General features: G+C 71.1%; 1 protein-coding gene across 6 annotated transcripts in view; it reads left to right on the top strand.

Annotated features, from left to right (window-relative positions):
* The first annotated feature begins 2,157 nt into the window (after positions 1 to 2,157).
* The window catches only part of ADGRB1 (adhesion G protein-coupled receptor B1), a 72,996-nt gene continuing 61,998 nt past the window's right edge, over positions 2,158 to 13,155 (top strand). For all 6 annotated transcript variants that reach the window (XM_041769572.1, XM_041769571.1, XM_041769569.1 and 3 more), the window contains exon 1: positions 2,158 to 2,351. The gene's annotated coding sequence lies outside the window, so the exon portion shown is untranslated. The remainder of the gene's footprint in view (positions 2,352 to 13,155) is intronic.

The raw sequence follows: 13,155 nt of genomic DNA, 5'->3' as shown, positions 1-13,155 counted from the left end.
CTGACCATGACCGGTGACGGGGTTGGCTGCGATGGCGACACTGTGGCCCTGGTCAAGGCTTATGGTGTGCCGACCACGGGGACAACAGAGGAGGGGCGCACATTGACCTGCAGGTTGAGAATGGTGAGGAGGACGGTGCATTGATGTGTGATGGTGACAGCAGTGATACCCGGATGGAGCCCCCTGCTGAGTCGGCTGAGAAAAGCAGACAGTTGGACCCGATGTTGGGCTTGAAGAGGAGGCGAGGCGTAAGCGGCCTGCTGAGCCGGTCGGCGTGCGCTGTGTCGGGTATTCAGGCAGCGGCAGAGAGGGCCTCGCCTTCGGAGCGGACCACAAGTTGTGCAAAAGGGGCACGTCCTCTACTAGGATGCTACTGGTGGAGAAGAACCCTGAAGTAATTTCCCTGAGGTCACTCCTCCAAGACTCGGGATCTTATTCTCGAGAGGCCCCCCGTGGGCATCTGGCTAAAGGTCTCAGCAGAAGAAGAGGGATTACGGGCACTTTACGATGGGCGGTAAAGCGGCGAAGGGGCTGTGGCCACCAGTCTACGGAAAACAAAATCCACATGTGGAACTGGGTTGTCCCCACCGTCACCACGGCAAAGGAGGATGGATGGGGGACGAGAAGGGAGTGGCACAATGAGGACAGCCACTCGGGGTGATGTGGGCTCCACCTCTACTTTCAAACTCATCTCCTTTTGGCTCTTCCCGTAAGCCCCTCCCTCAGTGTTTCTCAGGAGTCCCCGGAGGAAAGACTGGACAAAACCAGCCTGGACAGCAGGCGTCGGCCCTCCCCCTCCCCCGCTCTGATCCTCTTGGATGGGCTCCAGAGTCTGTGCCTCCGACTCTCCCTCCTGCCCATAACTCACTTTTTTGCCATCGCTCTCATCCCCATGTCCGCGCATCCTCCTTCCCCGCCCGCAGGCCACCATCTCCTCAGCCCTGGGCTCACGTGCCGTTCATCTGCTTCCGTCTACCCTGTCCGTCCTCTCTGGCCTCTTTCCTCCGTCCATCCGTCCGCCCTCCACCGCCCCACTCAGCATCCCACCCACCTCTCCGGGCTTCAGGTCCATCCGTCCACCCTCCCGCATACCCCCTTCCTCTACATCACTTACCTCACCCATCCTTCCACCTGTCCCATCCTCCCAAGCGCCTCTCTTCTCTATGTACCACCCCCTACAACTTCCTTGTTATCCATCTGTCCTCTGCCCATCCATCCATCCATCTGTCCATCCATCATCCGTCCATCCATCTGTCCTCTGTCCATCCATCCATCCCCCATGCATCCATCCTCCACCCATCCATCCATCCATCCATCCATCTACCTACCCATCCATCCTCCCTCCACCCACCCATCCATCCTCCCCCTTCACCTGTCCATCCATCCATCCATCCATCCATTCTCCCTCCCTCCCTCCAACCATCCACCCACCCGTCCATCCATCCATCCATCCATCCATCATCACTCATCCATCCATCCATCCATCCATCCACCCACCAACCAGCCAGTGGGCAGCCACTCCTCGGCTCCTGGAAGAGGCACAGAGCAGAGACCCAACTCTTGGCTTTCCTGCAGCACGGGGCAGGAGCTGGGCTTTCCTCGGTGTGCGCGCCTATGCATTTTATCCGTGCCCCCCCTTATCTCTGTCCCCTCCCCCACACCCCGCCCCCCGCTCGCGCTCCCCTCTAATGTGTGATCTGGAAGCTCTATAAAGCCTGATGTAATCCGTAATGCAGTCTCTGGCTCCCGATTCGGGATCCAGTTTCAGAGAGCGAGAGATTGGGGAGCGCCGGCAGCCCGGTGGGGGGAAGCAGCTCGCCTCTCTCCTCCTCCTTCTCCCCGTCCTCGGCCTCCTCCTCCTCCTCCCCTCGCCGCCCCGCCCCCGGCTCGGCTCGGCTCGCCCCCCCCTCAGGAAGGGGAAAAAAGGCGAGAAGAGCGGGGCAGGCGAGAGGAGCGGAGCGGCGGCGGCCGGAGAGGGAGCGGCGGGCGCAGGCGGCGGCGGCGGGCGCGGCGTTGGCGGCGGCCCCGGCGGAGCGAGCGCGGAGCCGGCGAGCCGGGAGCACAGGCGGCCGCGCCGCGTCCTGGCCGGGCCCGGGCCCGCGCGCCCCGCATCGCCCGCAGCCCGGGCATCCGGAGCCCCGGCCGGGGGGAGGGGGCCTGCGCGCGCCGGCGGGGCCCCCGGGGTGCGCCCGGCTAGGCCTGGAGCGGGCCGGGGGCGGCGGCGGCAGGAGGAGCCCCCCCTCGGGTCGGGTCGGGCGCCCGGCTCGGCCGCCGGGGACGCGGGGCGCTCCCGGGGATTTGCAACTCGCCGGATCAAGTGTCGGCCGGCGGGGCCGCGGCTGCCGGGGAAGGTAAGGAGGGCTCGGCGGCGCGGGGGCTGGGGGGCGGCGGCGGGCGCAGCGAGGGCGGGAGGGGCGGGGGAGGGGCGGCCGCCCGGACTTCGAACTTCGCCGTTCGGGGCTTCGCAGCTCCGAGGTCTGCGCTCGGAGCTCGGGAGTTTGGACCCCCCCCCCCAGCCCCCTGCCTCCTGCGCCCGCGGCAGCCCCGGAATCCGGCAGGTCTCCGGGCGCCCGCACCGGGCGGGCTGAGGAGGGGGCCCCCCTGGCCGCGGGAGAGGCTCGTCGCGCTGCTCACCTCCCCCCGCGCACACGCAGCCTGGCCAGGCTGGCAGGCAGGGCTGGGGAAGGCGCCCCCTCCCCATCACATGCACAGACCCAGGCCAGGCTGGAGAAGGCGTTCCCGGGCTGTCCCCAACACGCACAGAGGCTGGCAGGGGTCTTGGGAGCCCAGATGTGACCCCCACAGGCACACACAGACCCAGGTAGGTTGAGGCGAGACACCCCGGCGTGTCCCCCTTCCCTTCCGTCGCCGCACTCACAGCCCCCTACAGACATTGTAGGGTCCGGAGGTGTCCTCCCCCCACGCAGAGCCCTGGGCGGCTCGAGCCGCCGCGTCGCCCCCTCTCAGCCCTCACCCATGGACGCGGCAGTGGCTTTGGAGAAGCCCCGGAGGTTCTCTTTCCCCGGAATCCACGGAGGGCCACCCTAGGCCCCCCACCCCCCCCACCCCCACACGCCAGCGACCTGGCTCCTTCCGATCTCCTCTTCCTTCCCACTCGCTCGGACAGGCCGCGCGGATAAGCCGCTCCGAACTTTGGGTCGGCCCCGCGCCCTCTCCGCGCGGAGCAGGGAGGCCGGCGCCGGGCGCTCCTGGGTCCCCGTCCCCACCGGCCGAGGCCGCGGGCCCTCCGCCGCCGCTGCGCTCTCTGGGAGCCGCGCGTAGCTGCCTCGAGGAATGAGCATCGTCTCCCTCCCGGGGAGGCCGGGGGCCCTGGGCCCTGCCGCGCGCCCTCTCCCCGTGGCCCCCGGGGCAGGGCGGAGCGCGCCTCGGGCCCGCCGGGGAGGGGGCAGCGGCCGGGAGGGCTGGTCGGAGGCTGCGGCTCGGAGCCCCAGTCCCTGCGCCGAGCCTCGGAGGCTCCTGCTGGGTCACTTCCCGGGCGGCTCCGAGGGAGCGCCAGGCTGCGGCCAGGCCCCAGCCGCCGGGCACCTTCCCCTTCCCACTTTGATTTGGGGCTTCCAAGTTTCTCGCGGCGCCAGGCCCCAGGCGGGGACCTGCGAGCCCTAACCCACCTCTCCTCGGCACCCTTCGGCTCGGCGCTCCCCATCACGTCCCATTCCCCCGGGTCTGGGGCAGGGATTCCTCAGCGGCAACTCGGGAGGAGTTGAAAGGCGTGAAGGCGCGTGGGTGGGCAGGGGGGGGCGCACCCCCGCCCCAGGAGCCTCCTGGCGTATGTGTTGGGGAGGTGGCCCCGAGGTCTGCGCTCCCACCCCACCCCGGGGACCAAGGAGACCCTCGGTGCCCTCCCCCACAGACACGAACACACGCCCCCTCGGAGCAGCGGCCGCGCGGGCGGCGGAGCGGGGAACCGGGGGAACCGGAGGCTCGGGTCCCCTTTCGTATCCAGGAGGTGGTCGCTCTATGGTGCTCGGGGTCTGGAGACGCGGCCATGGCGTCCTCTCCAACCCCGAAGCCTCCCGCTCCCCGGCGACCCCCGCAGCCCAGGAGGCAAACGGGGAGGTCGAGGGAGGGAGCCGCTCCCTCCGCGGCCGCAGGCGACAGAGAAACTCTGCGCCCGGCGCCGGGTGCCGCGGGGTCCGGCTTGGAGCACCCGGGCAAGGTCAAGCCGCGAAGGAGGGGGCGGGGGCTCCCGGGCGCGCCCGCGCCCCGGCGGAGTCGCAGCCCGGGGAGGGGATGCGGGCCGCCCGCCGAGTCACCCGAGCGCCCGCCACCGCGCCCGGTCCCTGGAGGCGGCCGTTGCGCGCATTCGGGGATCCCGGGGCGCCCGCGCCCAGCCCCGCGCCCGCCTCCCCGGCTCGCTCGCTGCTCCTCGGCGCTGCTCGCCGACTTGTTGCGCCTGGATCTGGGGGCGGGGGCGGCCCGGGAGCCCCGGAGCCCAGGGCGGCGGGGGCCGAGCCCTAGGCCGGCGGGGATGCGCCCCGGCGGCGCGCGGCTCCGCGGACGGGCACGGCGCGGGGGGCTCGAGCGCGGGGCTCGCCGCCTCGGATCGCGGGGAAGGGCGCGTGTCCCCGCCCGCTCCCGCGCGGGGGCGGAGACCAGGCGATCCGTCGGCCTCGGCCTCTCGCCGGCCCCCGCGGACCCCGGGCGGGCAGGGACCCCGCCACGTCGCCGAGCCCTCCCAGTCCCTTCCCGGGTCCGCAGGCTCCGGCCGCCCCCGGGCCTCGGTGGCCGCGTCGGTGCAATGGGAGCGCGGCTCGGGCTGGGGGGCCCCCGGCCCAGGCCCTCGGCGCCCGAGCCCGCAGCCGGCGGGTGTGCGGCGTCCGGCCGGGTCCCCGGGAGGCTGGGCGCTGCGGGCGCGGCAGCCAGGCCCGGCCGGAGGCGGCCCCGCAGGCCCCGCGAGCGCCGAACCCGGGCAGCCCCGCGAGGCGCCCTGCCCCCGCCGCGGCCCGCCCGGCCCGGCCCCGCCTCCCGGAGCGGCCCCCGGGACCCGAGCCCGCCCCCCGGGGACCCCTGGGGCTGGGGCCGGCGGCCGGCGCGGGGCTGCGGTGGCGGCGGCGGAGGGCGGCGCGCTGCCCCCGACGGCCGGGAGAGGGCGCCCGCGCCCCCGCCGCTGCCCGCCCCTTCCGTCTCCCCGCGCCCGCCCGCGCCCGCCCCATCCTGGGCAGCCCCGGCCGCCCCGCCCCCCGCCGGCCCGTGCCCCGGGGCGCCTGCCCGGCCGAGCGGGCGTGTGTGCGCGTGTGGCCGTGGCCGCGGGGGTGTGCAGGCGTGCGGATGGCGGGGGGGGCCCCAAGGCCTTGGCCGGAGCCCGGGCCGCTGACCCGTGGACCCCGCGGCCCCCCCTTGTCCGGCCTCGTGCCCCTCCCGCCCCGCCGCTGCACCGGAGGGCTCGGCCGCACCTGCACCGACGCGGGGCTGCCCAGCTGCACACTGGCCCTGGGGGTGCAGGGGCTGCAGTGAGGGCCGCGGGGGCATGGCCGCACCCCACCCCCCAGAGTGAAGGCGGTGGGAAGAGGGGACACAGAGGCTCTGAGTCAGCTGCGGGGGTGCAGGACAGAGGGCCTCGGGGGGCCCAGCTGCGGGGTTCCCACAGAGCTTCCTAGGACCCACGAAGGGGCGCGTGGGCAATCCCGAAGGGGAGGGAACAGCCATGCAAAGGCCCTGTGGCAGGCCTTTGGAACCGGTCAAAGGAGGATGAATTGCAGGCAGGGGCTTCAGGGGGCGTGGGGCCCGACCCCAGCCCTGGAGGCTTTGGGCTGCTTCCTGGGAGCTGGGGGGGAATGAGGGGATCCTGAACCGGCCGGTGATTTGGCCTCAGGGACTTGCCAAAGCAGTGGGGGGTGCCCTGCGGGCAGCAGGGTCTCAGGAGGCAGAGCACACACCTAGTGACGGGGCTGCAGTGCCCACACCTGCTGCCCTGCAGACCACATTCACCCCTGGCAGCAGGAGCAGCCCCACAATGCAGTGCAGGTTCCATAAAGGAGCAGGGACCACCGCTGCCAGCATCTGGGCCCCACGGTGTGTGTGCACATCCCAGGGTGAGCTCTGCTCGGCTGCAGGGCTGAGGGGGGCAGATCACGAGCCTCTCCCCCCCCCCCCGGGGCAGCCCTGGGACCTGCAGGTGCAGCTGGGCTCGGATCTCCCACTGTTCCCACTCTGGACCCCACGCGGCCTCCCCCCACACGGGGGCCTCGGCTGGGGCACAGCCCATGGCTCACGGACAAAGCACCAGGCCCGCCCTCCCCTCCCCTGCCCCCTCCTCTTCACGTGAACCTGTCCCTATTAACCGAGGAGGAAGTGCCAGGGACTGGGGCCCAAGGGAGTCCACCCCACTCCCAAACCCCAGGTCCTCCTGCCCCTGTGACCCTGTGACCCTGCCCTTGACTCCCTGACTTTCCAGAATGCTCCGTGCCTCCACCAGACAACCGCGCCTGTGTGCTGTAAAGGGTTCAGGCAAGTGGAAGGGTTCAGTGTACCCGGTGGGCGCCCGGCTCGCCCCCACCCCACACTGTCACCTTGGGCACCTCCGGTGCGTGTGCTGGTCCCCCCGCCTGTCTTTCTGACAAGGGCCCCAGCACCACCAGAAGCCGCAGGGCCTCCAGGGCCGGCGCCAGGGTTGGGCCCCAGCCCGGGCAGCCCTGGGAGGCTGGCTGCCAGTTTTGGGGTGCCGACTCTTGGCTGAGACGTGAGCCAAGGGTCCCTGAGGAGGAGACACTGAGGACTGGCCGGCAGAGGCCTTGGAGACCTGCAGGGCCCCCTGGGGGTGGCCTGGCCTCGTCACGGACCCCCACCTGGATGGGGGGAGGAGGGAGCACCCACACCCTGAAGGCTGTGCTCCCCACAGCCCCCGTTAAGCCCTGAGCCTGCAGGGGAGCGATGGCCCTGACCTCCCTCCTGCTTGCCAAGGTGACTTTGGAGCAGCCGCTTCTCCGAGGCTCCGTGACTCAGGGCCAGGAGCCCCGCCGCCCCGCGCCCCAGAGTGCCCAGAGCTTTAAGGGGCACGCAGAGGTTGGGGCTGTCGAGGGCAGGGCTCGGGAGGACCTGAGCTGGCTGGGGTGACATCCGGGCCCTGGGGGACGCAAGACGGGCGAGGGAATCCGCCGGCCGGAAAGTGTGCCCTCCGCCGCCCACTGCCCCTGCTCCCAGCCGGGCCCGGACGAGCCCGACCTCGCAGGTGGCACCTCCGGGAGCCTTCCTCTCCCAGAACAGGTGCACTCGCACACCCGCCCCTGTGCACGCACACACCGGCACACCTGCACGCCGGCGACTCACTCGTCCTGCAAGTGCACGCACTCCCTCACCACACACGCTTCTCCTGGACACACGCTCCCTCACACTGCAGCACACACGCGTGCACGCAGGTCTCGCACCCACACACACTGCCCAGCACCCCGCCTGTCCATCCGTGGGCCCCCGGTCCTGCTCTGGGGTGCCAGGTCAGCGTGTTCTTGTCACCGTCCAGAGCTGGGGGGCAAGGGTGGCAGTTATGGCCTTGAGCCCCACCCCGCTCTGTCTGTCCTCAGAGGGCAGAGGTCACCGCGGGGGTGGTGGTCGGGACCCCTGCTGCAGCCTCCATCTGGGGGAACCTTTGTGCCTCCAAGCACGGGGATGCCTGCCCTGCACCTCCCAGGGGGGTCAGCCTTGCTGCACCCAGGGGGTCTGCTGGGGGAGGCCAGGGGCTTTGGGAGCCAGAGGGCCTGGGGTCCGTGAAGCAGTTCCAGGCTAAGTGCCCGTCTCTACTCATCCCCTCCACGAGCTGTCTGGAGCCCTCCATCTCCGCCCAGCCAGGCCCGCCCGGGGTGCCCCCAGGGCCTCAGCACATTCCGCCCGGGGCAGCCCCCCAGGCCCCTTCCTGACCACCTCTTCCCAGCTTTCTGCTGCCCCTGGCCCTCCCCACGCGACCTTGGGCAGGTGACCTTGGACAAGCCCATCCTCCCGGGAACCCGGGGAGCACAGATCCTGGTGTGGGGTGTGAGCCTCCGTCCGTCTCGGGGTACAGAGGCTCACTCCGGGCACAGAGCAGGCGGACACAGACAGGAGAGAGCACAGCAATGCGGGTCACACTCAGAATCGCAGCAACCCCCTCCTCATGAGAGCCCCCACCCCCCTGGGGAGCCTCTCACCCCTGGGACAGATGCCGTCCTCGTCCCCACTTAGGCTTCCCTCCAGGAGAGCCTGTCTGCGTGCGCGTGTTTGCATTCACGGTGCATGCCGGTCCCGGGTGTGCATGCACGTACAAGTGCATGCGTGTGCATGTGTGCATGGGCACTGGGCGCGTGCATGTGGGGGGGGGCAGGACACATCCGCTCCCGGGAGAGCCCAGCAGGCTCAGATATGGCTTCCTGGGGTGGGCCTCTTCCCCGTGCCCCGAAGGACGCATGGGTGTCCCCAGGAAGGGCACGAGGCAGGGGCAGCGAGGCAGCAGGAGGCCGAATGGCAGCATAGCCAGGAGCCTCGGTGCTCCGAGTGTCCTCGAGGCCTGCAGGTGTTTGGGGCGATGGGATTCGGGGCAAGAGGAGGTGCAGCGAGGCCTGTCCGAGAGCCGGCCGCTGGCTCTAGGCCCAGGGGCCTGGGGCGGTGGGGGGGTGGGATGTGGGGTGATAGCTCTGAGTCCCCCTGCCCTCCGTGGGGGGCGCAGGTCGGGGTCGGTGTGGGGTGTCCTGGAGCAGAGCCAGCACAGATGTGCCCCTCCCAGCAGTGGACCTTCGGGTGGGGGCTTCCTCTCTTGCGCAGTTGCCCCCACGACCCCTGTGCCCAGGTGGGCGGACAAGGGAAGGAGGACTGCGGGGGGGCGGCAGGCAGAGTGATTGCGGGCCTCTCGGGGCAGCCTGGGGATACCCCGCAGGTCGGCGGGCGCTTCGCCGGGAACTGGTTCGCACAGGCTGGGAGGGAGCAGGTGGCGGCTGTGGCGTGGGGGCCAAGTTCTCACGCCCGACCTGCCTCCGTGCTCACGCGGGGAGGCCTGCCTGGGCCCTCCTGGCCCCTCCTGGGCCTGGGCCGTCCTGCACCCACGGCAGCGCCCCCACCTGCCCCGCCGGCGCGGCCGCGGCCGCCCCGAGACCCGGCTACCCGACCGGCCGCGGCCCAGGAGGGCTGGGGGGCCTGGCGGCGCGGGTGGAGGCGGCTGCGCGTCCCCGGACGGCCTCTCCGGCTCGCTCTCCCGGCCTGCCTGCCAGCCAGCCCCTGGGCTATCCTCGGCGCTGAGGGGTGTCCACCCGCCCCTCCCCCAGTGCAGCCTCTTCCCAGGACACACAGGCAGGCACTGTTCGGGGGGCGGCCAGGACAACAGAGTGCCTTTTGTGGCTGGCATCTGGGGACGCCATTGGCGGCCTGGGGTGGGTGGGGAGGGATGCGGAGGCCGGGCCTGAGGTGGGCCTGGGGGGAGGGTGCCCAGCCTGGGGAGGACGGTCGCACGGACCCAAGGGAGGCTGGAGGACCATGGAGCCTGAGGGGGCAGCGTCCAGCCCAGGCCCTCGCACGGTGGGGAAACCGAGGCACCCGGGTCTTCTGCCGTTGGGGCAGGGGCCCAGGTGGCCTGCACGTGCGTGGCTACACCTGGGACGGTGTGGAGGGCGGGCGCAGTGCCCGGCGGCTGACGGTGGCCCTGTGAGCCTCGGGTGGGCTTGATTCTGCTCCCCCCTCACTGCCCGCCCTGGCTCCCACCTTGGGCCCGTCCCGGCCTGCGGTCACTGCTCCAGCCTGGGGACACCGTCCTTCTCTCCCCGCCTCCCAGCGTCCTGTCCCCGCCAGGCGTGGCCAGTTCCCTGGGTGTCACGGCCTCCCGCCCGGGGCCTCTACCCTGTGAGCTGGCTCGGCACTCCCTTGCCCTGGCCCTGAGGCCGCCCCGCAGGCTGCGGGAGGCTTGGCAGCAGGTGCAGGCCGAAGCTGGCCGGAAGGGGGCAGGGGCTGGACACGGGGAGGAAGTCCCGGCAGCCAAGGCAGTCAGTCGGGCCCTACGAAGCTGACGGGGAGAGGTGGGGACCGAAGAGGCTCCGGGCTGCGGACCGCCCCCGTCCTCGGGAGCCCGAGAGGGGCAGCGGGCACCAAAAGCGCCAGTGACCCAGCCTCTGGGGAGCCAAAGACCAGGCGGGTGGCCTGTGGGGGGCAGCTGCCCTGCAAGCGCGCGTGCCAAGGAGCACCCGTGGCCACACAGGGCCGAGCGCCCGGGGCAGACCAGAGCCTCCTCGGGTGCCTCGCCGTGGGCAGCAGGCTCGGAGAGCTCCGACACCCAGGGGACGCCCCGGGGCAGGATGTGGCCGAGGGCAGTGCCCCGAGCCCGCCCCAGGCGCCACAGGGCAGGTGCTGCGGGAGCCGGGCTCTCCCCCGCCGTGAGACCTTGCACACGCACGCTACACGTGTGCATGGGTGCACAGGCACAGGTGTACACGGACACACACGAATCCACAGACCCATGTGCTCACACGCACTGACACATCTGTGCTCTCACGCACGCGCACACGTGTGCACACGTGCCGGCACACAGGCGTATACTGATGCATAGACACACATTCACGCACGCCCATATGTGTGCACAAGCCTGCCCCCCTCTCGGTGAGGCCCCCGCCGCCCATCGCTTGCTTGCCCACCCGGAAGCCCGGCCGTGTCTGACACTACCCCCCCAGCCCAGATCCCGTGCAGGCCACCTCCTCGCTCTCCTTGCCCGCACTGCCCCGGTGGTCACAGGGACCCCAGAATGACGCCCGCATCAGGCCCTGCCCCCACTCATCCTAGGACCCCCCCCCAGGCTCTGTGCCCCCCAGGACCCCCCCCCCCGAGTGCCTGGTGGGTCAGGACCACCCCCGTAAGCCCCACCCTGTCTCCGCACCAATTGCCCTGGCCTGGGACAGACTCGACTCGCCGTCCCCCGTGGCCATATGCCCCCGGCCTGCCTGGCTCTGCCTGCTGGGGCTGCCCCAGTGCAAGAGGGCTCGCGGGGCCAGGTATCCAAGCTCGTTAGAGGGCAGCAGGTGGGCAGTTCCTGGGGATGAAGGGAGGCCGGGGAGGTAGAGGGTGGGTGGTCAGTGGCGGGTGCAGGCGCAGGATGCAGCCAGCGGAAGCCAGGCTGGCCGGGGCTGCGCTGCTCACACTCGCAGCTGGGACAGCCTTCTGGGCAGCAGAGCCTTGCCCAATGCCCCGCGCGTGGAGCAGCTTGAGTCAGAGATGTTCCAGAGGGCGCCAGGGTGCCGGGAGGTGACCTGGGCCCCACTTCCCTCCTGACCCTGGCTCCCGGGTGGCCCTTGCGGTGAACCCAGAGCTCCGAGGTGCGCTGCTGGAGATCCCTGTCATCAGGCCCCAGGGGTCTGGGAAGGCTCAGCCCGGAACGGCTGCCCCAGGGGGCTCTCAGCTCTACCGCACCCTCACCCCTGCACGCCCCCTGTGTCCAGGCCAGACCCCTGCCCCCCACCTCCCTCAGCCGGCCGGCCCCTGGGTCTCCTCTCCTATCTCCCCAGCACCCTCCGCCACCCCCACCGGCCCCAGCGTGCCTCCCTTACCTTCCCCGGGGTCCCCTCCCTGCCGCGGACTGCAGGGCAGCCCTTCTAGGGGCACTTCTGATTGGGGCGCTGCCCTGCTTCTCACCCTCCCTGCCACCTCTTTCCTGGTGTGCAGGACCCCGCAGGTGGGCTTCGCCCCGACAGGTGCTCCAAGAGTGGGGTGAGCCAGGGACAACGAGGGCTGGTGGTGGGGATGCCAAGAGGACCTCAGTGTGGCCTGGCTCCCGCGAGCTCTGGGACAGGCATGGGGTTAGGTCGGGTTCCACCTGCCTGGGGCAGGGCTGGGGTGTGCGGAGGGCAGCAGCTCCGCCTGTCAGACCCAGGCTTGGATCCTGGCTCGGGCGCCAGGCCCTACAAGCCCCCACAAGGCGCAAGGTTCCTCTGTGGCCCCACATATGCCGCATCTGCAAAATGGAACCATCGCAGGGACCCCCGCACTTGCGGCTGGCGCGGGACAGAGCTCCACAGAATGTCCCCACCAAGCCGGGCCCGCCGAATCCTTGGGGTGCGGGGTGCAGAGGCTGCACTCTCGTCCCTAGCACCACATGGCTGGGCATCTCTTCTTCCACGTGGGAAGGTGGAGGCCCTAGAGGACCCCGTGCCTGGCACATGCCACCTGAGCACCTGCTCCTGGCCCCCCAGACCCGCCCCCATCCGTGGAAGGCTATGGGATGGGCTGCCAGGGGCTGGGGCGAGGAGGGTCATTTCACGGGGGTCAGTGATGGGGCACAGCCAGGTGAGCAGACATGGGTGGGGCTCAGTGGCTCAGTGGACCCTCGGCTGGGTCAGTTTCTGCTGGGCTTGGCCAACACCCTCTGGGACTGGCCATCCTCCAGGGCTGGGGACCGGCTTCCACAGGAGCTCCCGGCCTGGGCCGCGGGGGCCCCCGGGGCTGAGGCTCAGGTGGAGTTTGGGGACACGCTGCCATCTCTCTGCAGCAAGACCTCAGGGGACATCCCAAGTCTGGGGTTGGCTGTAGGATCCTGGCCGTGGCCTCTCTGGCCCCATAATGTGAGGGCAGGTGGCGAGGGCAGGCGGGCTCTGCTACACCCACATCCAGGGTTGGCCCCGCGTGGTCCAGATGCGAGGGGGGACCGGGGCTTCCCAGAGGTAAGGGCCCAGTGCATCACCCAGCTCTGCCCAGAGGGGCCGGGATGAGACGCCTGCAATTCTCAGGGCGCCTCTGTCTGCCGCTGAAGGGCCCCCAGAGGACCGGGCTTGGCCCAGCTACCTGGGGAGCCAGAGCCCCCTCCCACCTCCTCCCCTGCAGAGTCACCTCCTGCCTGAACCCCCAGGTGTAGCTCTTACCCTCTTGACGAGAAAGTGGGGCTTCACCCCCATTTCACAGATGGGGAAGCGAGGCCGGCCAGTGAGGGACTTGCCGAGGCCACGGGGCCAGGAGGGGGCAGCCCACGTCCAGGCCGCCCCAGCCCGGAGTGCTCAGAGCCCAAGGCCGTCTGCGCCCGACGCCCCGCTCCGCTGACAGCCCGTGCGGGGAGGACGCCGGCCAGCTGGGCCCGGGCAGCAGGAAGCAGCGGGTCCCCGTGGGCAGGCGGCCGGCGTGGGCAAGGTCAGCAGAGGGCAGAGCAGGCCGCCTGGGGCCCGGCTGCGGCTCTTCCTCAGCCACGGCTCAGCTGCGGCGTGGGCA

The sequence above is a fragment of the Vulpes lagopus genome, chromosome 9 (assembly GCF_018345385.1).
Source record: "Vulpes lagopus strain Blue_001 chromosome 9, ASM1834538v1, whole genome shotgun sequence".
Lineage (NCBI taxonomy): Eukaryota > Metazoa > Chordata > Mammalia > Carnivora > Canidae > Vulpes > Vulpes lagopus.
This window is presented reverse-complemented; position numbering and strand designations above follow the sequence as displayed.